This window comes from Bos mutus, chromosome 27 (genome assembly GCF_027580195.1).
Source record: "Bos mutus isolate GX-2022 chromosome 27, NWIPB_WYAK_1.1, whole genome shotgun sequence".
Lineage (NCBI taxonomy): Eukaryota > Metazoa > Chordata > Mammalia > Artiodactyla > Bovidae > Bos > Bos mutus.
In genome coordinates, this window is record NC_091643.1 from 1,035,567 (window position 1) to 1,056,064 (window position 20,498).

The following is a 20,498-nucleotide window of genomic DNA, read 5'->3' on the forward strand; positions in this document are numbered from 1 at the left end:
GGGACACACACCCATCTTTTGCCCTGGCTCAATTCCCGATTTTCAGAAGGGTGAGCAACAAAAGTTACAGGGTGGTGGTTTTAAATCACCAAGTGGCACAAGGTAAGAGAACAGGGAGCCTTCACGACCCTGAACCAAGGCCGTCGTACTTGTGGAAGCAAAGAGGGCGCACTTCAGCTGTTTTTCTATGGAAATGCTGGCGAAAGTCCCTGCTTCTGCATTCTGGATCAAAATCCAAAGTATCTCTGGATATAATAACTAGTGTTTTCCAATACAAAATCATATGAGGGTTTGGGCATGACATGGATTAAGTTATTTCCTATTTGTTAGTTTTAAATGTCAGCATCATGCCATTTCTACAGGGTCAGTGGAAATTCTCAAGAACAGAAAATGGTGTGGAAAATTGGAAGTTTGGCTCTTTTGTAAAAATGAATATTCACCAAATGAAAATTTTGTTTTTTGATTTAGAGAGTAAGACTGGCAGTCTACAGATCACTGCATTTGCATAGTAATATCATTAATATACTTTTACTGGTATACAGAACACCATGTAAATTGACCGTAACACGCATGTACTGCAAGACATTCAGAAATATTTAACTATTTGCTTCTTTTTAATTCTAAAATTTAGATCCATATACTATGGAACATGTTTTTGCTTTCAGTAGAGCAAGAGGGCTGTGATATTTTAATTCTTCCATCAACAGTCTGTTTGGGCAAAATTTGAGCATCTACAGTTTAAGATCTGTAAGATGCCTGGAAGGCCACCCCTCTCTTCCCTATCCTGGCTATAATTACATCATCCCCTACTCCATCCGTAGTAAATAACTGTTTCACAGAAAAACCTGGCACAGATGAGTGATTGTGTGGAAAACCTTGCTTTGCCCTGCTACAGGCTTGAAAGGCCTTGCTGTCCCTAAATGCAGAGCCGCTTGGTAAAGACACACCAGCATTTCCACAAAGACCCACACCGTCATCTTTCCTGATATGCTTGTATTGGGTAGATTCCCCAATTGTTTTGATGAGAAAAAATTTCAATCAAAGTTTAAGTTGCTTTATTTTCCTTACAATAAAATTATTTTCTAAGGTAAATTAAAATGTAAACAAGTGGCTATATGTCAAAAGCACAGGCTGAAGCAGTTGTTTAGCTGTACTCTCTCATGCAGACACGCTTCTTTTTGTTGTGCTTTTCTTTATCAAGCTTTACAGATATTGCAGTTTTTAGGCATTTAAGTTTTCTGGCATCTCTGTGTCAAGCAAGTCTCTTGGTATCATTTTTCCAACAATGTTTTCTGACTTTGTGTTTCTGTATCATATTTTGTTTCTGTCTCACAATATTTCAAACTTTCTCATTATTACTATATTTGTTATGGTGATCTGTGATTAGAGATCTTTGATGTTACTCTTGTCATTGTTTTGAGGTGCCACAAACTTCACCCGTGTAAGGCAGTGAACTTAATCAAATATTGCCTGTATTCTGGCTGCTCCATGGATGGGGCATGCCGCTGCCTCTCTCCCACTCCTCTACACCCCTGTTCCCTGACATGACGATACTGAAACTAGACTCTAATGTCCCTATAATGGCCTGTAAGTGTCCAAGTGACAGAGTCACACACCTCTCACTTCCCATCAACAGCTAGAAATAATTAAGCTCATTGAGGAAAGCATGTCAACAGCCCAGATTGGCTGAAAGCTAGGCCCTTTGAACCACACAATTAGCCAAGTTGTATGTGCAAAGGAAAAGTTCTTAAAATGTGACCCCAATGAACACAAGAAGGATAAGAAAGCAAAACAGACTTATTGCTAACATGCAAAAAGGTTTAGTCATCTGTACAGAACGTCATATCTGCCACAATATTTTTATAAGCCAAAACTTAGTTCAGAGCATGACCTTAGCTCTCGTCAAGTCTGTGAAGGCTGAGAAAGATGAGGAAGCTGTGAAGGTAGCAGAAGTTAGTTCATGAACAACAAAGGGAAAAAGAAAGGAAGTCAGTCTCCATAACATAAAACTGCAAGGTGAGGGATTTCCTGGTGGTCTGGTGGTTAAGAATCCATTTTGCAATGCAGGACATGTGGGTTCCTTCCCTGGTTGAGCACTAAGATCCCACATACCTCGGAGCAACTAAGCTTGTGCACCACAGCTACTGAGCCCAGTGATGCAGCTGGAGACTCCCGTGCACCTCAGCAAGGGATCTCACACGCTGCAACTAAGACCCAAAGCAGCCAAATGAATAAATATTTAAAAATGCAAGTGAAGCAGCAGCAAATTATCTGGAAGATCAGGCTAAGATAATTAACTCAGGTGGCTACACTGAAAAGCAGCTCTTCAATGTAGATGAAACAGCTTTACTTTGGAAGATGCTATCTTCCAAAGTAAAGGACTTTCATAGCTAGAGAGGAGAAGTCAATGCTTCAAAACTTCAAAGGACAGGAAGACTCTCTAGTTAGGGGGTAATGCAGCTGGTGACTTTAAGTTGAAGCTAATAATCACTCACCATTTCAAAAATCCTAGGGCCCCTAAGAATTATGCTACATTTACTGTGTGCTCTCTAAATGCAACAACAAAGCCTGGATGATAACACATCTATTTAAAACATGGTTTACTGATTATTTTGAGCTCATTCTTGAGACCTACTGCTTGGAGAAAACAGATTCCTTTCAAAATATTACTGCTCATTAACAATGCACCTGGTCACCCAAGAGGTCTGATGGAGTGATGAACAGGTACAACAAAATTAATGTTTTCATGCCTGTTGGCACAATGTCCATTCTGCAGCTCATGTATTAAGGAGTCACTTAGATTTTCAAGTCTTATTTTTTTTTAAGAAATCATTTTGTAATGCTATAACTGTGATTCTTTGATGCATCTGGGTAAAGAAAATAAAAAACCTTCTGAAAAGGATTCATCATTCTATTTTTTAAAAATATTTGTGTATTTAGTTGGCTGCTCTGTCTTAGTTGCAGCACGAAGGACCCTCCGTCTTCCCTGCAGCTTGTGGGACCTTTAGCTGTAGCATACAGGTTCTTAGTTGCCGCATGTGGGATCTAGTTCCCTGATCAAAAATCAAGCGCCCCCTACGTTGGGAGCTGGAGTCTTAGCCACTGGACCACCAAGGAAGTCCCAAAACATCGCCACTCTAGATGTCATCTTAAAACTTTTGTGATTCACAGGAAGTCAAAATATCTACATTAACGGGAGTTTGGAGGACACTGATTCCAATCTTTATGGATGACGTTATGCTGCTCAAGGTGTGAGATGAGGAAATAACTGCAAATGTGGTGGAAATAGCAAGAGAACAAAAATTATAAGTGGAGCCTGAAGATGTGGCTGAGTTGGGAAAATCTCAGGATAAAACCCTAAAGGATAAGGAGTTGCTTCTCGTGGAAGAGCAGAGAAAGGGGTTTCTTGCAATGAAATCTGCTCCTGATAAATATGCTGTGGAGATGATTGAAATGACAACAAAGGATTTTAAATATTCTTGTTATTTAGTCACTAAGTCCTGTCCAACTCTTTGCAACCCCATGGATTGCAGTGTGCCAGGCTTCCTTGCTCTTCACTATCTCCCAGAGTTTGCTCAAACTCATGTCCATTGAGTCCATGATGCCATTCAATCATCACATCCTCTGTGATCCCCTTCTCCTCCCGCCTTCAATCTTTCCCAGCATCAGGGTCTTTCCCAATGAGTCCGCTCTTCACATCAGGTGGCCAGAGTATTAGAGCTTTAGCTTCAGCATCAGTCTTCTAATGAATATTCAGGATTAATTTCCTTTAGGATTGGCTGGTTTGATCTCCTTGCAGTCAAAGGGATCTCAGGAGTCTTCTCCAGCACCACAATTCAAAAGACTTTCCCAAAGGGACCAAGCCTGCACCTCTTACATCTCCTGTATCGGCAGATTCTGCATCACTAGTGTCGCCTGAGAAGCCCTTAGAATACTACATAATCCTATTTGGTAAATCTTAGCAGTGGTGTTAGTGGTAAAGAGCCCACCTGCAGAATATTACATAATCCTATTTGGTAAATCTTAGCAGTGGTGTTAGTGGTAAAGAGCCAACCTGCCAGTGCAGGAGACAGAGAGAGGAGTGGGATCAATCCCTGGATCAGGAAAATCCCCTGGAGGAGGAAATGGAAATCCACTCAGATATTCTTACTGGGAGAATCCCATGGACAGAGGAGTCTGGCGGACTACAGTCCATAGGGTCACAAAGAATGGGACACAACTGAGATGACTTATCATGCACGCATTTGAGAAAGCGGCGGCAGGGTCTGAGAGGGCTGACTCCTATTTTGAAACAAGTTACATTATGGGTCAAAATGCTATCAAACAGCATTGCATGCAAAAAGAAATTGTTCATAAATTAAAGACTCATTTAATGTGGAAAACTTCATTTCTGTCTTATTTTAAGAAATTACCATGGCCACTCCAACCTTCAGCAACTACCAACTTGATCAATCAGCAGTCATCAACACTGAAGCAAGACCCTCTGGCAGCAAAGATTATAACTCATTGAAAGCCCAGATGACAGTTTGCAATTTTTATCAATAACGGCTTTTTAATTAAGGTATGTACATTTTTTAGACATAATACTATTGCACACTTAATAAACTATGGTACAATACAAACATAACTTGTATGCACTGGGGAAAAAAAAATCATGTTCCTCCCTTGATCACAATATTCACTTTATGAGGTGGTCCAGAACCAAACACCCAATATCTCCATGGTATGCCAGTAATGCTTTTGCAGAATAAATTTGAAAGAGAATTTCTTGTGTTTTATTTTCAATTCCACACTAGTTCTGTAAACCTACTTCTCTGATTCTTCAACCATGACCCATTCCAATCAGAGGTTATCACATTTCAGAGGTGGTAGAAGGGGAAAGCATAAATGGAAAATGTAGCCATACTTGCAGGCTACCATGGGGATCTTAAGCTGAGAGGCTGGGAACCACGGTGCCATTTCCAGTGTAAACGAGCAGCCAGGGCTGTGTTAGAAGAAGGAGGTAGGAGCCTGCAGGAGAGGGGTGAGGAAGAGAAGGAAGGCACATGATGAGGCAGGAAGAAGAGAAGGAAGGCACATGATGAGGCAGGAAGAAGAGAAGGAAGGCACATGATGAGGCAGGAAGAAGAGAAGGAAGGCACATGATGAGGCAGGAAGAAGAGAAGGAAGGCACATGATGAGGCAGGAAGAAGAGAAGGAAGGCACATGATGAGGCAGGAAGAAGAGAAGGAAGGCACATGATGAGGCAGGAAGAAGAGAAGGAAGGCACATGATGAGGCAGGAAGAAGAGAAGGAAGGCACATGATGAGGCAGGAAGTGAGTGAGGAGTCTCCTTCCTGGCTTGTGTCAGTTTCACTAGTACTGTTCTGTGATCACCTCAGTTTTACCCCCCTCCCCAGCCTCCTGCTTTGCACTGTTTCTGTTCGTCTTCTGGCTGTACACAGTAACTTCTCCGAATGTGAATCTTTAGATACAACTGTCATATGTTAGGAAGGCCCCTGATTAGCAGAAACTTCGAGGCTCCTGAAGAGACAAGGTAACCTCCAGCCATGAATCCCACGGGGTGATGGAAAATGCCCTGGACCAAGTCTCAAAACACAGGTTATCTCCCACTTTGGTGTAAGTCACTTAACCTTTCTTCAGCCCAAGGTTGTTGTGAATACGGGAAAGAGAGCAAAATGCTTTACTCTGTGGATCTCAAGAGCTACTTCCAAGAAAGTTACCAGTCAGATATTACTGCAACAAGGAAAAATGGTCACAGTTCCTAATTTTCATCCCTGAAACCATTTCACAGTGACACCATGCAGTTGGTATACATATGTTTGTCTCTCCAGGCTTTATGCTCTATATTTTAATTTTATGGTAAAGCTTAATACACACCTTTAAACTGCAATTTTGTAAATGGACCTTTAGTCTCATGTTGTATAAGAGTCACAGAAAATAAGATGCAATGGATTAGATAGTAAATATGTTTATGTCATACACAAAGTACATTTAGGTGTATATTAGATATATTCAGTGGTGGCTTCCCTGGTGGCTCAGACTGAAAGAGTCTGCTTGCAGTGCAGGAGACCCAAGTTCCATCCCTTGGTTGAGAACACCCCTTGGTGTAGGAAATGGCAACCTACTCCATACGCTGGCCTGGGAAATTCCATGGACAGAGGAGGCTGGCAGTCTATACTCTATGGGGTTGCATAGAATCAGACGTGACTGAGTGACTAAACAACACCAATGATAATTACTTCAAGGTCAATCCAGAGAATCCAGGATAATCTTCCCATCTCAAGATCCATAATATAATCGCATCTGCAAGGTTCCTTTCATGATATAGAGTAACATTCTCAAGTTCCAGGGATTAGGATATCTGTATCTTACACAGTCACTCACTAAGCTAAATTAAATATCCTATTACATGATGCCTGTGGGATATGCAGAGCAATGTGAATCTCTCATCTGAAACTTAAAGGCAGAAATGTACAAAAGCAGGAAGCAAGCAAACATGTTGACTGGATTTAAAAAGATACAGAAAGAAAACACAAGATGATGTCTGAAAGGAAGATAAAATTATAAGGTACTCAGGGAAGAATAAGTGTAAAAGAAAAGCAAATAAGACACATTATAAACAGACAATGGAGGAGACACAGGAGACCAGGGTTCAATCCCTGGGTCGGGAAGATCCCCTGGAGAAGGAAAATGGCAACCCAATCTAGCATTCTTGCCTGGAAAAGCCCATGGGTGGAGGAGCCTGGCAGGCTACAGTCCGTGGGATTGCAAAGAATCGGACATGACTGAACGACTTCACTATTATATAAGCAGATAAGAGAATGGAAATGAGATGACAATGTTAAAAAAGAGTCAGAGAGAAAATGGTTGAAATGGCAAAGAAGGAAAGACACCATGATATGTGCTAGAAAAAGAAGAGAAAAACATTTGAACAGAATAGATGTGCAAAATTATGACCCAAGAAAAATTCCTAGACATAATACAAAACTTGAAAGGTCTCACCAACTTGCCGTAAATGTGGATGGGCAAGAATCAGTTTTGAGGATGTGTTACTAAAATGACTGGAATTCAAAGGGAAGGAATATATCCTTGGTGTTTCCAGGCAAAAGGATGAAATAACTTAGACGGATAAGACAATTATACAGGCATCAGTCTTCAAAACAACTTACACATCAAGGCACGATGGAGCAGCAGTTCCTAAAAGCAAAGAGTCAATGAAAGCTTTCTTTATTAAGTATCAAGTTTGTTGGAAAATAATTTTTAACACTCAGAGAAGGTTACACTCATGTGTTCTCTCTGTGGAGTCTACTAGAAATGAACTTGACCCAACCAAGATGCCTGGAAAAACTTTGACCAACAGAGCAATAGTGAGTGTTTTATATATTGAATTTTACAACTGAGTCTAAAACAAAAAGTGAAAGAAGAATATGCACACATTATATGCTCTTGTAAAATAAAGAACATGACTGAAGAACAGGAGCATATGAGAGAGAGAGGAAAAAAGGGAATAAGTCATGGATTATTGTGTAGAGATACCAATGAATACTGGCCAGACAGTGATAGGTGAGTAAAAAGCACGAGAAAGGGGGATTGAGAGCACTTTAAAAAGTGTAAAAATAAAGGTATCTCTAGAACAACAGCAAAAGCAAAAACTGAAATCTTCATATTTACCAAAATAAAATTTTAAAGCAGAGAAGACATGCCAAATGCAGAAAGAAACACAGTAGATGCAATATGCACAGTGAGCATGAAACAAGATGCAGCTGAGCCCAAACACCAGTCACAGCACAGATCTATGGGCCTGGCTTGTATTCTGAAGGAAAGGCTTCCCAGGTTGGGTGAGGGACTTCCCTGGCGCTCCAGCGGTTAGCACTTTGCCTTCCTGCACCTCCAGTGCGGGAGGTGTGAGTTTGACCCCGGGTGCAGGGGCTAAGCTCCCCCGTGTCCACGCTCAAAAAATCAAAACATAAAACAGAAGCGATATCATAGCTTTAAAAATGGTCCACATCAAAAAAAAACCTTTTTAAAAAATTGGATCAGGAAGCAAAATCTACCTCAATGTGTATATAAGAGAATACCTAAAACAGTGATTCCAAAAGGCTAAAAATAAAGACAAGGACAGAGGCAAAGGAGAATTATATGAAAGTGTTGATTGCAATTCTGATAGCCAAATACAGTTGAATTCAGACCAAGAAAAAAAAATCAAGAAAGCTGTATCATGCTAAGAGCAGATGCTAGGGAGAAAACAGTGCTGTGCTATGTCTAGTTCTGTCCATAAGGTTGAGATCACAGGGGAGAAAATAGAACCCCCATTTTCCCGCATATGCAATGGTAATGATAACTTTATCACACAGACATTACTGTCTGTCTGAAACAAATACAATCAACCTCCAGATAGTGGGGAAGCCATGCCTGGTGTCACCCGAACCTCAGCAGTAAGCTGAGTGGGTGTCCATGTGCTACTTGCGCCAGCGTCCAGAGTATTCTCAAGGGCTCCTCGAGGAGTATTTACGGATGTATCATTTAAAAGTAAGAACTTCCCGACTCTTTTGGACTTCTGAGATGACTGAACTGTATTTCGTGTGTGGATCTCCACAGGAAGTAACCTGTAGACTCCTGTGGTAACACACCAAGGAATAATTGTCAGAAGTCCACCTGGCTTTTAGCAAAACCGCCCATTGCTCTTTACTCTCCTTTGGAGTAAACGTATGTTACTGAATCCTACTGAAGGAGATCAGCCCTGGGATTTCTTTGGAAGGAATGATGCTAAAGCTGAAACTCCAGTACTTTGGCCACCTCATGCGAAGAGTTGACTCACTGGAAAAGACTCTGATGCTGGGAGGGATTGGGGGCAGGAGGAGAAGGGGACAACAGAGGATGAGATGGCTGGATGGCATCACTGACTCGATGGACTTGAGTTTGAGTGAACTCCAGGAGTTGGTGATGGACAGGGAGGCCTGGCGTGCTGTGATTCATGGGGTCGCAAAGAGTCGGACACAGCTGAGCCACTGATCTGATCTGATCTACTTGAGGTCTTGAGGCCTTATTTCTCATACTGGGATTTTTTTTTAACATTTATGGTCTCAGTTGTGGCCCAGCAGCGTCCACTGTGGAGCACTGGATTCAGAAGTTGAATCACACAAGCTTATTTGCCCCATGGTATGTGGGATCTTAGCTCCCCCACCAGGGATCTAACCTGCCTCCCCTGCCTTGGAAGGTGGATTCCTAACCACTGGCCCACCAAGGAAGTCCCTGTACTGGGATTTATTCTGATTCAACACATTTTTACTGAAGGACTACCGTGCCATGCACAAGTGTGGCCAGGGTCGTAGATACAAACGAGACACAGAGCTCTCAGGGACCTCACATGGTGGCCTGGGGTTCCCGTCTCCCCATTCTCAGGAATTCTCATACTCCTGTCCTGTAGATTCTGAAAATGACTCCTTGCCTGCCACCCAGCCTGGAGGACCTGTAAACATTAGGTGGTGGTGGTCAAAGCCTGCCCGACAGCCTATAGGACCGTCCGATGTGGGTCAATAAAGGAACCTCAACTTGACTTTCACAGACTGGATTCCGTTCCAAAGCTGTTGAGTGAAAAAGTCAGAGAGCTTTTCCTTGCTGCCAGATAAACACAACATTTCCATCTGAGCCCTAAAAAGAGGAAAGATGAAAGACAGGAAGAGTGTGAAAGATAAAATGAGAAAGAAAGGAAGAAAGAGAGGTTGCAGTGCATGTATTTATGGATTTTCAACTTACGTCACTGAAGTTGGCCTTGAATAGACCAGAGTGTACCTGCTTTTGACTTCAGCTTTTGCATTATGTATTCATGTAAAATACATTTAGCCAAGAGGAGCCTTTGAAACTGTCCTTACTATTCCATGGGGGAAACTTAAAAACTCATTCTTGCTCATACAAACTCAGACAGAGTTGTCTGAGGTCCTCTGCGATTTAATTGTTTAATCTGAACCTGACTGTCATATGTCTCTTTTCATTCCTCCATCTGATTTACTGATATGAAATTATCCCATGGTTAATATGTTTCATTAATATCTTAGGGTCCTGTATTTCCGTTTTTGTTGTGACATCATTTGTGTAAAAATGCATCAGGTAGGATCAAGTTAATCCCACCTATACTGTCTCTAATAGTTTGCCACCTACAGAATTTCCAGACGTATTTTCAGTTTGCAGAGTAAACAGAGAATTGGGAACCTCAGTCAGTCTTGACTAGAAGTTGGAACTATTCATTGCAACAGTAGAACCTGAGAGAACAGGCATTCAGAGATGTGAGTATATTTGTGAAATCTAGGGAAATGGTGTAGATGACCCTATTACAGAGCGGAAGTAGAAACACAGACCTAGAGAACATGTGTGTGGACACAGGGCAGGGGGAGGCGGGAGGGGAACTGGAGATTGCAGACCGACACGTGCACTATCGACAGGAAGTGGACACAGGGCAGGGGGAGGCGAGAGGGGAACTGGAGATTGCAGACCGACACGTGTACTATCGACAGGAAGTACAGAATCGATGACTAATGAGAGTCTACCGTGCGGAACGGGGAGCTCTCCTCAGTGTTCAGTGGGGATCCAAAAGGAAGGAAATCCAAAACAGAGGGGATATATGTGTACGTACAGCTGGTTCTCTTTGCTGTACAGCAGAAACTAACACAGCATTGTAAAGCAACTATATTCCACTGAAAATTATTTTTAAGGAAACAAAGATGTGAGCTGATTTTATGAGATTTGAGGACACTTTGAGCATATAAGTTATCAGATGTACAAAACCACCTGAATGAACTATCTATTTATGCAAACATAAAGCAAAATCCATAATAGAAAACCCAGTATTGGAGTATTTGTGACAGTAAGGCCTAATCAATGCAACAATATAGATATGAACATTAAATATATTGTAATCCTGAGTTTATTAGTTGTCTTTTCCTGTGGATGAACTGCTATACTTTTTTATCAAGAGAATGAAAATTTAATTTTTAACATTGTAAATAGTGTGATCATGTATTCGAAGAGTTTAAATAGTAAAAATGAGAATGATCCCGATTCCATTACTAGCATGACCCAGACAACAGCAAAAGAGAAGGCTAAGTGCCTGTGTTAATAGCAGGTGGAAATACAACTGGATAAGGAAGGGGAATGATCAGAACAGAGCATGTTAAATAATATGCATGGAAGAATCTGGACGTGTACTGGGTGGAGAAGTGACAGTGTCACAAGTTTGGGATAGATATGCAAGTCCTTCTAAACCAGTTAAAAGCTTTTTGATCTCCGCCAAAGATATTGATGCTCAATGAAAAGCAACCACTGAATCAATGTGACTTTCTTCACTTCCCTTATCTGACGGGCTTCCCAGGTGTCCTAGTGGTGAAGAACCCTCCCTGGCAATGCAGTAGACCTAAGAGATGTGAATTCCATCCCCGGGTCAGGAAGATCCCTTGGACAAGGAAATGGCCACCCACTCCAGTGTTCCTGCTGGAGAATCCCATGGACAGAGGAGCCTGGTGGGTTGCAGTCCATAAGGTTGAAAAGAGTCGGACACGACTGAAGCAACTTAGCAAGCGCACGTCTGTTTTGGCTTTTTCAAATTAGTAATTGGTAAATAGAACCCTGGATCTACGGTTGGATTGTGAGCCTGGATTCAACAAAAGACTACTAGGGAAAGTGAAATAGAGAAGCTTAAGACTGATGGATCTTGAAAGAAGTATGCAGCATGCCTCAAGAGTCCACATGGAGAAGTCAATGCAGGGCTCAGGCAGAGACAGCTACAGGGCTTAGGACTGTCCCTTTATTAGGGTTAGTGCATAGGGTTATTTGGGTAGCGAGGCTAAGGCTGGGTGAGTCTGTTCAAACCAAAACAGTGGAGCTTTAACAAGCTCCATGGGAGTCTTCTCTAAGAAGCATACAAGGGAGGGCCCTGGGAGAAGAGGGAGACTTGACCACAAGGGCCGTTGGCAAGGTCACATCTGAAACTTATATTTGCTTGTGACCCTGCCAGCTATTATCTAGAATGTGAAAGGATTTCAATCTGAAATGAAATGGAGAATCCCATACATTTAAGGCGGCGGGGAGCAAGGTGAGCAAAGGGGAGAATCTCAAGAACAGGGAGACTCATTTCCCCTGCCTGATCTACAGAAAACTGTAATTGATCCCCTGACCAAGGAGTATCTGCCAAGAATCCCTACCCCCTTTAAGCCAATTAACTTACCACATGGACTCTAATCTGGACATCCCACCCTCAGGCAGTCTTTGCATTCCCTGCCTGTAAATACAACTCATCCCAAACTCTCACCAGACTTGCCCATAGTTGGCTGCAGTTTGCATTTCCCAAATTATTTTATTTTTTTATCCACTCTTTTTTTTTTTCCCCTGAAAGCTCAACATTCAGAAAACAAAGATCATGGCATATGGTCCCAGCACTTCATGGCAAATAGATGGGGAAACAATGGAAACATTGACAGACTTTATTTTGGGGGGCTCCAAAATCACTGCAGATGGTGACTGCAGCCATGAAACTAAAAGATGCTTACTCCTTGAAAGGAAAGTTATGACCAACCTAGATAGCATATTCAAAAGCAGAGACATTACTTTGCCAACAAAGGTCCGTCTAGTCAAGGCTATGGTTTTTCCAGTAGTCATGTATGGATGTGAGAGGTGGACCGTAAATAAAGCTGAGCACTGAAGAACTGATGCCTTTGAACTGTGGTGTTGAAGAAGACTCTTGAGAGTCCCTTGGACTGCAAGGAGATCCAACCAGTCCATTCTAAAGGAGATCAGTCCTGGGTGTTTATTGGAAGGACTGATGTTGAAGCTGAAACTCCAATACTTTGGCCACCTCATGCGGAAGAACTGACTCATTGGAAAAGACCCTGATGCTGGGAAAGACTGAAGGTAGGAGGAGAAGGGGACAACAGAAGATGCGATGGCTGGATGGCATCACTGACTCGATGGACATGAGTTTAAGTAAACTCCAGGAGTTGGTGATGGACAGGGAGGCCTGGTGTGCTGCAGACCATGGGGATGCAAGGAGTCAGACACGACTGAGCGACTGAACTGAAGTGAACTGATTATTTTCCCATATTGGCCATTATAGAGTATTGCGTAAAGTCACCCATAGTATACAGCAGGTCCTTTTAATTTTTTGTAATAATTTTTTAATTGGTGTGAAATTGCTTTACAATTTTGTGTTGGTTTCTACCACACCACAACATGAATCAGTCATAATCATACATATACTCCTTCCCTTCTGAGCCTCCTTCCCTTCTTCTCATCCCGCCCCTCTAGGTTCCCACCAGGCTGGGCTCCCTGTGCTATTTAGCAGTTTCCCACAATCTGTGTTACACGTGGGTGTGCACATGTCATTCCCACGATCTGTGTTACATTTGTGGTGTGCACATGTCATTCCCACAATCTGTGTTACATGTGTGGTGTGCACATGTCATTCCCACGATCTGTGTTACACGTGTGGTGTGCACATGTCATTCCCACGATCTGTGTTACATGTGTGGTGTGCACATGTCATTCCCACGATCTGTGTTACACGTGTGGTGTGCACATGTCATTCCCACGATCTGTGTTACATGTGTGGTGTGCACATGTCATTCCCACGATCTGTGTTACATGTGTGGTGTGCACATGTCATTCCCACGATCTGTGTTACACGTGGGTGTGCACATGTCATTCCCACGATCTGTGTTACACGTGTGGTGTGCACATGTCATTCCCACGATCTGTGTTACATGTGTGGTGTGCACATGTCATTCCCACGATCTGTGTTACACGTGGGTGTGCACATGTCAGCTCTTTCCTCACTTCATCCTACTCTTACCCTCCCCTGCATTGTCATAAGTCTGTTCTCTGCTCGGTCCTTCAGTATCATTTTTCTAGATTCCATGTGTATGTGTTAATATATGATACTGGTTTTTCTCTTTCTACTTACTTTGTTCTGTAAAACAGGCTCTAGGTTCACCCACTTACTGGCTCAAGTCAATTCATTTTTTATGGCTGAGTAACATTCCATTGTATAAATGTACCACAACTTCCTTTCCCATTCATCTGTCAATGGACCTCTAGGCTGCTTCTGTGACCTCGATTCTAGGTATTGCTTCAGTGAACATTACGTGGGGTCCACGGGATTCAAGCTTGCCCTCGTTTACCTCTTTAGCCAGATGGACAAGGGCGCTTGCAAGAGAGGCCCCACCCTGGCAGAACACAGTGGAGGCCAAGACGGTGCCTCCAGTAAGTGAGCTGCACTCTGGACAATATTGCATCACTCTGTTTCTTATCCTATGAAAATGTGTTGCTGCATTTCCTAGTTCACAGATGCAAACTAAAATGTCTTATGAGTAAACAAAAGGAGAAGTTTTGAAAATCTCTTGGTTTCTTGGAGTGTATAGCCCTTTCTGTCATATCTTATTAAGAATCATATATTTTATAGTATCTCAAGTGATGAGCTGAATCACAGAAAAAGCAAACAAATGAAAATGTTATCCATAGCTATCAGGTACTTTGATTTGAAGAAGGTAGTTTGAAATTGGTTTCTAAATTTCTGTGAAGATTTTAATGAAACATGAGTACATGTAAAAAAAAAAATGTTGTATCCTGCTCTAAATACCCTCTAAACTCTGCTCATCAAACTGTTGATTTGGCCAATAAAGCAAAAGTAAATTTTGAAAAATTCCATTCAGTTTATAAATGTCTTACAAAATAAAACAAAAAGATTTTACCTTGTTGAATTTTCTGCAAACCTCTACACAACAGTGCTGAAGTGTGTGATTTGCTTATCTGTGAGAGTGAGGATTTTGTAATGAGAATTTTTTTAATCAATTTTCAGTTTCCTTGAAATGTGCAGAGGAACATTTAAGGTGTTTTAGACGTTATTGAAATAAAAGACGATAGCCTTTTACATGTCTAGAGGATGACTCTGTGATGTTCAGTTGCTCAGTCGTTTCTGACTCTTTCCAACCCCATGGACTGTAGCCCACCAGGCTCCTTTGTCCATGGAATTCTCCAGGCATGAATACTGGAGCTGGTTGCCCTTTCCTTCTCCAGGGGATCTTCCTGACCCAGGGATTGGTCTCCTGTGTCTGATCTCATGTGTCTACTGCATTGCAGGTGAATTCTTAACCACTGAGTCACAGGAGATATATTAAAATGTTGGGCTATTGTAAAATCATATTTCAAAAGTTTGGGACAAGAAAAATGTTCTTCAATTTAGAAATATTTACATGGAGAAACAGTGGGAAACAGTAGAAACAGTGTCAGACTTTATTTTTTGGGCTCCAAAACCACTGCAGATGGTGATTGCAGCCATGAAATTAAAAGAGACACTGATGTATAGATCAGTCTTATGGACTCTGTGGGAGAGGGAGAGGGTGGGGAGATTTGGGAGAATGGCATTGAAATATGTATAATATCATGTATGAAACGAGTCACCAGTCCAGGTTCGATGCACGATACTGGATGCTTGGGGCTGGTGCACTGGGATGACCCAGAGGGAGAGTATGGGGAGGGAGGAGGGAGGAGAGAGTAGGGTTCAGGATGGGGAACACAGGTATACCTGTGGCGGATTCATTTCGATATTTGGCAAAACTAATACAATATTGTAAAGTTTAAAAATAAAATAAAAAAAATCTGAAAAAAATAAAAAATAAAAGACGCTTACTCCTTGGAAGGAAAGTTATGACCAACCTAGATAGCATATTGAAAAGCAGAGACATTACTTTGCCAACAAAGGTCCATCTAGTCAAGGCTATGGTTTTTCCTGTGGTCGGGTATGGATGTGAGAGTTGGACTGTGAAGAAGGCTGAGAGCCAAAGAATTGATGCTTTTGAACTGTGGTGTTGGAGAAGACTCTTGAGAGTCCCTTGGACTGCAAGGAGATCCAACCAGACCATTCTAAAGATCAGTCCTGGGATTTCTTTGGAAGGAATGATGCTAAAGCTGAAACTCCAGTACTTTGGCCACCTCATGCGAAGAGTTGACTCACTGGAAAAGACTCTGATGCTGGGAGATTGGGGGCAGGAGGAAAAGGGGACGACAGGGTGAGATGGCTGGATGGCATCACCGACTCGATGGACATGGGTTTGAGTGAACTCTGGGAGTTGGTGATGGACAGGGAGGCCTGGTGTGCTGCAGTTCATGGGGTTGCAAAGAGTCGGACATGACTGAGCAACTGAACTGAATTGAACTGAACTGAACATGCAGGATAAAAAATGGGAAAAGAATTACAATAAAACAGAAACTTGTGTGCTGCTTCTCTTAAACTGTTTAATGATCTTAAAGGGGCCATGATGAGTCAGGAAAAGGATGACCTGACTGCTCCTGAGTTATTTGATACTATGTGTGGGTTGCAACAAAAATTCATATAATGAAACACACGACACATTTACTGGAAATTCAAAAGTACGTCTACAGAAAAGGGAAGCCGAGTTTAATAGGACTTTCTCAACATCTTTACAAAAACTGTAATTTAAAATTTGGAATCCAATTTTGATTTTACAAGTTCAAATTATCTCTGGGTATTAAAACCATTTTCCTGTAGGAATATAACTTATGAAATCCATTGAACTTCTGAATGCTTAAGAATGATGGGTATTTTAGACATGGCTAATCTATATAAAAGCTTTATAGATGAAAATGACCTGAATGGCAAGCTGTTCATCTGCCAAAACAAGCATATAGATACAATGTGGATGACTTTATTGTGCTTTTTATTGTAGTCACTATAAAAGGCATGTAGCTGCATCTCCTTCTTCGTTTAATTTGCAGTTCATTAATGATGTACGATGTTAGCATCTTTCTCTCATGTTTATTTGCCATCTGTGCATTTTCTTTGTTGAGCTTCAAACATTTTTCACATTTTATAATTGGGCTTTTTGTTCTTTTTTATTGAAGTATTTTGTTTTTGGTTTTATAGATTAATTTTTAAAGCACTTAAGACAATTTAAATATAAGTTTACACAGAGTTACCCTCAACGTCTGCGATGATGCAGAAACACATTCTTTCTTCCAGACACTCGCCAGCATCTTCCAAGTTTTCTCTTAGTGAAGAAAAAGGGTCTGATGTTTCATTCATATGCATCCTTTATCGACCAAATAATCTGCAATGTTGATGCAGCAGGAGTTGACACCCTTGTCTTCTTCCTGGTCTTAAAGGAAAAGTTTAAACCTTTCACCACGGAGTATGGTGTTAGCTGTCGTTTGTCATGTGTGGCCTTTATCACGTTGAGATGTGTTCTCTCTACACCCACTTCGCTGAGTTTGTTTCTTTACTGTTGAGTTTTGACTTCTTCATATACTTTCCATGCAAGTCCTTTGTCTGACATGATTTTAGCAAATGTCTTTTCTCAATCAGTAACTTATCTTTTCATTCTCTTAATAGTGCCTTCCTAGCATTTTTAATTTCAATGATATTCCACTTATCAATTTTTTTTGATTGATTGTGCTTTTGGTGTTATATCTGAAAAAACTCCAGGAGCTTATAACTCTTCAGCTGGTCAGTGCTGAACCTCCAGCAATTATTACTTGAGTATTCCTTCTGGTACTCAGTTCAATCATGTGCTTTTGCTCCAAGTAAGCTGTGAATCCCTTTAGTCAACTGTCTCGTCAATGTTAGGGTAGGGTCTTGATCTATAACCTCAATTCTTTGATAGATCAAGGAATAGTTGGTGATTTTCAGTTTGTTTACCTTTTTTCCAATTTTAGGGACAGGATTCATAGCTTCCAACCCCTTTACATGTCAGACCAGAAGCCAGGAGTCCCTGGGTGACATTATTGGAAAATTGAAAATTAATTCCTACAACTTGCAAAGGACTGCCATTGCTGGTAAGTAAAACCCTAAGTACTCCATGCTCTTATACTTCTGTTGAAAGCCTGTTTAGTTTGATGTTACCATATTAGACTAGCACCAAGAATCAATGTAGTATAGCTTTGATAAGAACAAAATTTCAAGTCAAAGTGAATTTCATCTTTAACTGTGTTCAATTTTGCCACTACATAAAAGAATAAAAAGATATCCTAAAGGCAAAATGAAGTTCAGAGAAGTATATTGAAAAGAAACAGAAAGATTAAAAGTATCCTATTCTATTGTGGAAAAAAAAACACCATTGTTATTTTAAATAAAATGTAGGTAATATTCAGAGAAGGCAATGACACCCCACTCCAGTACTCTTGCCTGGAGAATCCCATGGATGGAGGAGCCTGGTAGGCTGCAGTCCATGGGGTTGCACAGAGTCGGACGCGACTGAGCGACTTCCCTTTCACTTTTCACTTTCATGCATTGGAGAAGGAAATGGCAACCTACTCCAGTGTTCTTGCCTGGAGAATCCCAGGGATGGGGAAGCCTGGTGGGCTGCTGTCTATGGGGTCGCAGAGAGTCGGACACGACTGAAGTGACTTAGCAGCAGTAGGTAATATTTGTTTAACTCTGTCCATTATGTTGATGTTCACCTTTAAAAATACTTAAATTTATGTACCTCTAGAATATACAATAATGGGACCTGAAAAATAAAGAATTTTTAAAGTTAAACCGCAAAATCAAAGGACAAAAAGGAACGTAAAATTACTGCTATATTTTTCACACATGTTGCCTTTTATTAGTCCTACTGTTAGTTACTATTAATTGTCACTGTTACTAGTCCTACTGTTGTGCTTAAATAACAGCTGTATGTAACAGGAGACTCCCAGGTGGAGCCAGTGATAAGAAAACCCACTTGCCAATGCAGGAGACGTGGGCTTGATCCCTGCGCCAGGAAACACCCTGCAGGAGGGCATGGCCACCCACTCCAGAATTCTTGCCTGGAGAATCCCACAGACAGAGGAACCTTGTGGGCTACAGTCCATATGGTCACAAAGAGTCGGACACAGCAGAGAATAACAACAATAAAAAACAATTTAGACAACAAAAAGGAATACAGAATTTCAAGCATCTGTTTTTCATATTTTTGTGTTAAAATAATAACTCATAATTTAATATGTGGACAATTATTTCATATATTCTATTATAATAATATTTTTGTCTGATATGGCTTTGTGCTGAGCTGCCTTTCTAAAATTCGGTCACCCTATTTAACCTTCACGCTAAGAAGTATAGGCTTTCTCACGGAAACTTGGGAGCTCGAGGCAATGGCCGAGGCGCCAGCAAGGAAGCAGGTATAACAGAAGCCATGATGAAATCCCAAGAGCTATCCAAGCCCACAAAGTATCTGCCACTCATTCTTTAATAAAATCCATCCAATATTGCCAGCCTTCTGTGAGACCACAGGGAATAGAGGGAAGGGATTTATACACAAGATTGAAAATGGGTGGACAAGAGAATATAAACTCTGTCCACCAGCAGTACTCCAGGATGAAAATGTACGAGAAGTACGTGAAATCTCGGTGCTCACCTGGAGGTTGATCAAAGGTGAGGCACAGCATTTACAGCATCACCCCACTGCAACCACAGGAGAGGGCTTCTATGTAGCTAGGGCGGCAGAAACAGCAATAGTTTAAAAACGACCTGTGAGCATGGAAGACTTCTACAGACACCTAGATCTGTTGGAAGAAATAAGAAAGCTTGAAGAACTTGCATAGATGGAGGCAAGGTATAATGACAGAGAATACATTGCTATAAAGATGGTGGGCTGCAAGCTAGCAATGATACTTGTATTAATTTGATCTTATTTGCACATAAGGAGGAGGAAGCTTGGTGACATTCAGGTGTCTGTATCTGTAAGGCTACCCTTGTTAATTGTATATCCTTATAGTGAAATTCAAATCCTTATAGTGAAAAAATATTGCATCTTCCTCCCTAGCATTCTTTCTCTTTTTTTAAAATATAACATAAATTTATTTATTTTAATTGGAAGCTACTTACTTTACAATATTGTATTGGTTTTGCCATACATTGACATGAATCCGCCTCAGGTGCACATGTGTTCCCCATACTGAACCCCCATCCCACTTCCCTCCCCATCGCATCCCTCTGGGTCATCCCAGTGCACCAGCCCCGAGCATCTTGTATCATGCATCGAACCTGGACTGGCGATTCATTTCACATATGATAATATACATGTTTCAGTGCCATTCTCTCAAATCATCCCACCCTTGCCCTCTCCCACAGAGTCCAAAAGACTGTCCTATACATTCGACGCCTTCATCTCCCTGTGTGAGTCACCCTGTCCATGTGGTCTGAGTGAAACGGAGTGTGCTGGGGCTGCGGCAGTTGGCATGTGATGCAGTACAGGTGAGCACAGCATCCAGGGTCTGCTCACAGGGACTGTCACGGGGCAGTTGACTCATAAAGGCCAACACAGTTCAGTTCAGTTCAGTCACTCAGTCGTGTCTGACTTTTTGCGATCCCATGGACTGCAGCACACCAGGCTTCCCTGTCCATCACATCTCCCGGAGCTTCCTCAAACCCATGTCCATCCAGTCAGTGATGCCATCCAACCACCTAATCCTCTGTCGTCCCCTTCTCCTCTCGCCTTCAATCTTTCCCAGCA

General features: G+C 41.6%; 1 long non-coding RNA gene across 1 annotated transcript; it reads left to right on the forward strand.

Annotated features, from left to right (window-relative positions):
• Window positions 1-4,410: 4,410 nt before the first annotated feature.
• Window positions 4,411-20,185, forward strand: LOC138985944 (uncharacterized). Its single transcript, XR_011462870.1, has 3 exons — window positions 4,411-4,561; window positions 17,719-17,838; window positions 20,117-20,185. It is a non-coding gene; the product is annotated as an uncharacterized lncRNA (long non-coding RNA).
• The last annotated feature ends 313 nt before the right edge of the window (window positions 20,186-20,498 follow it).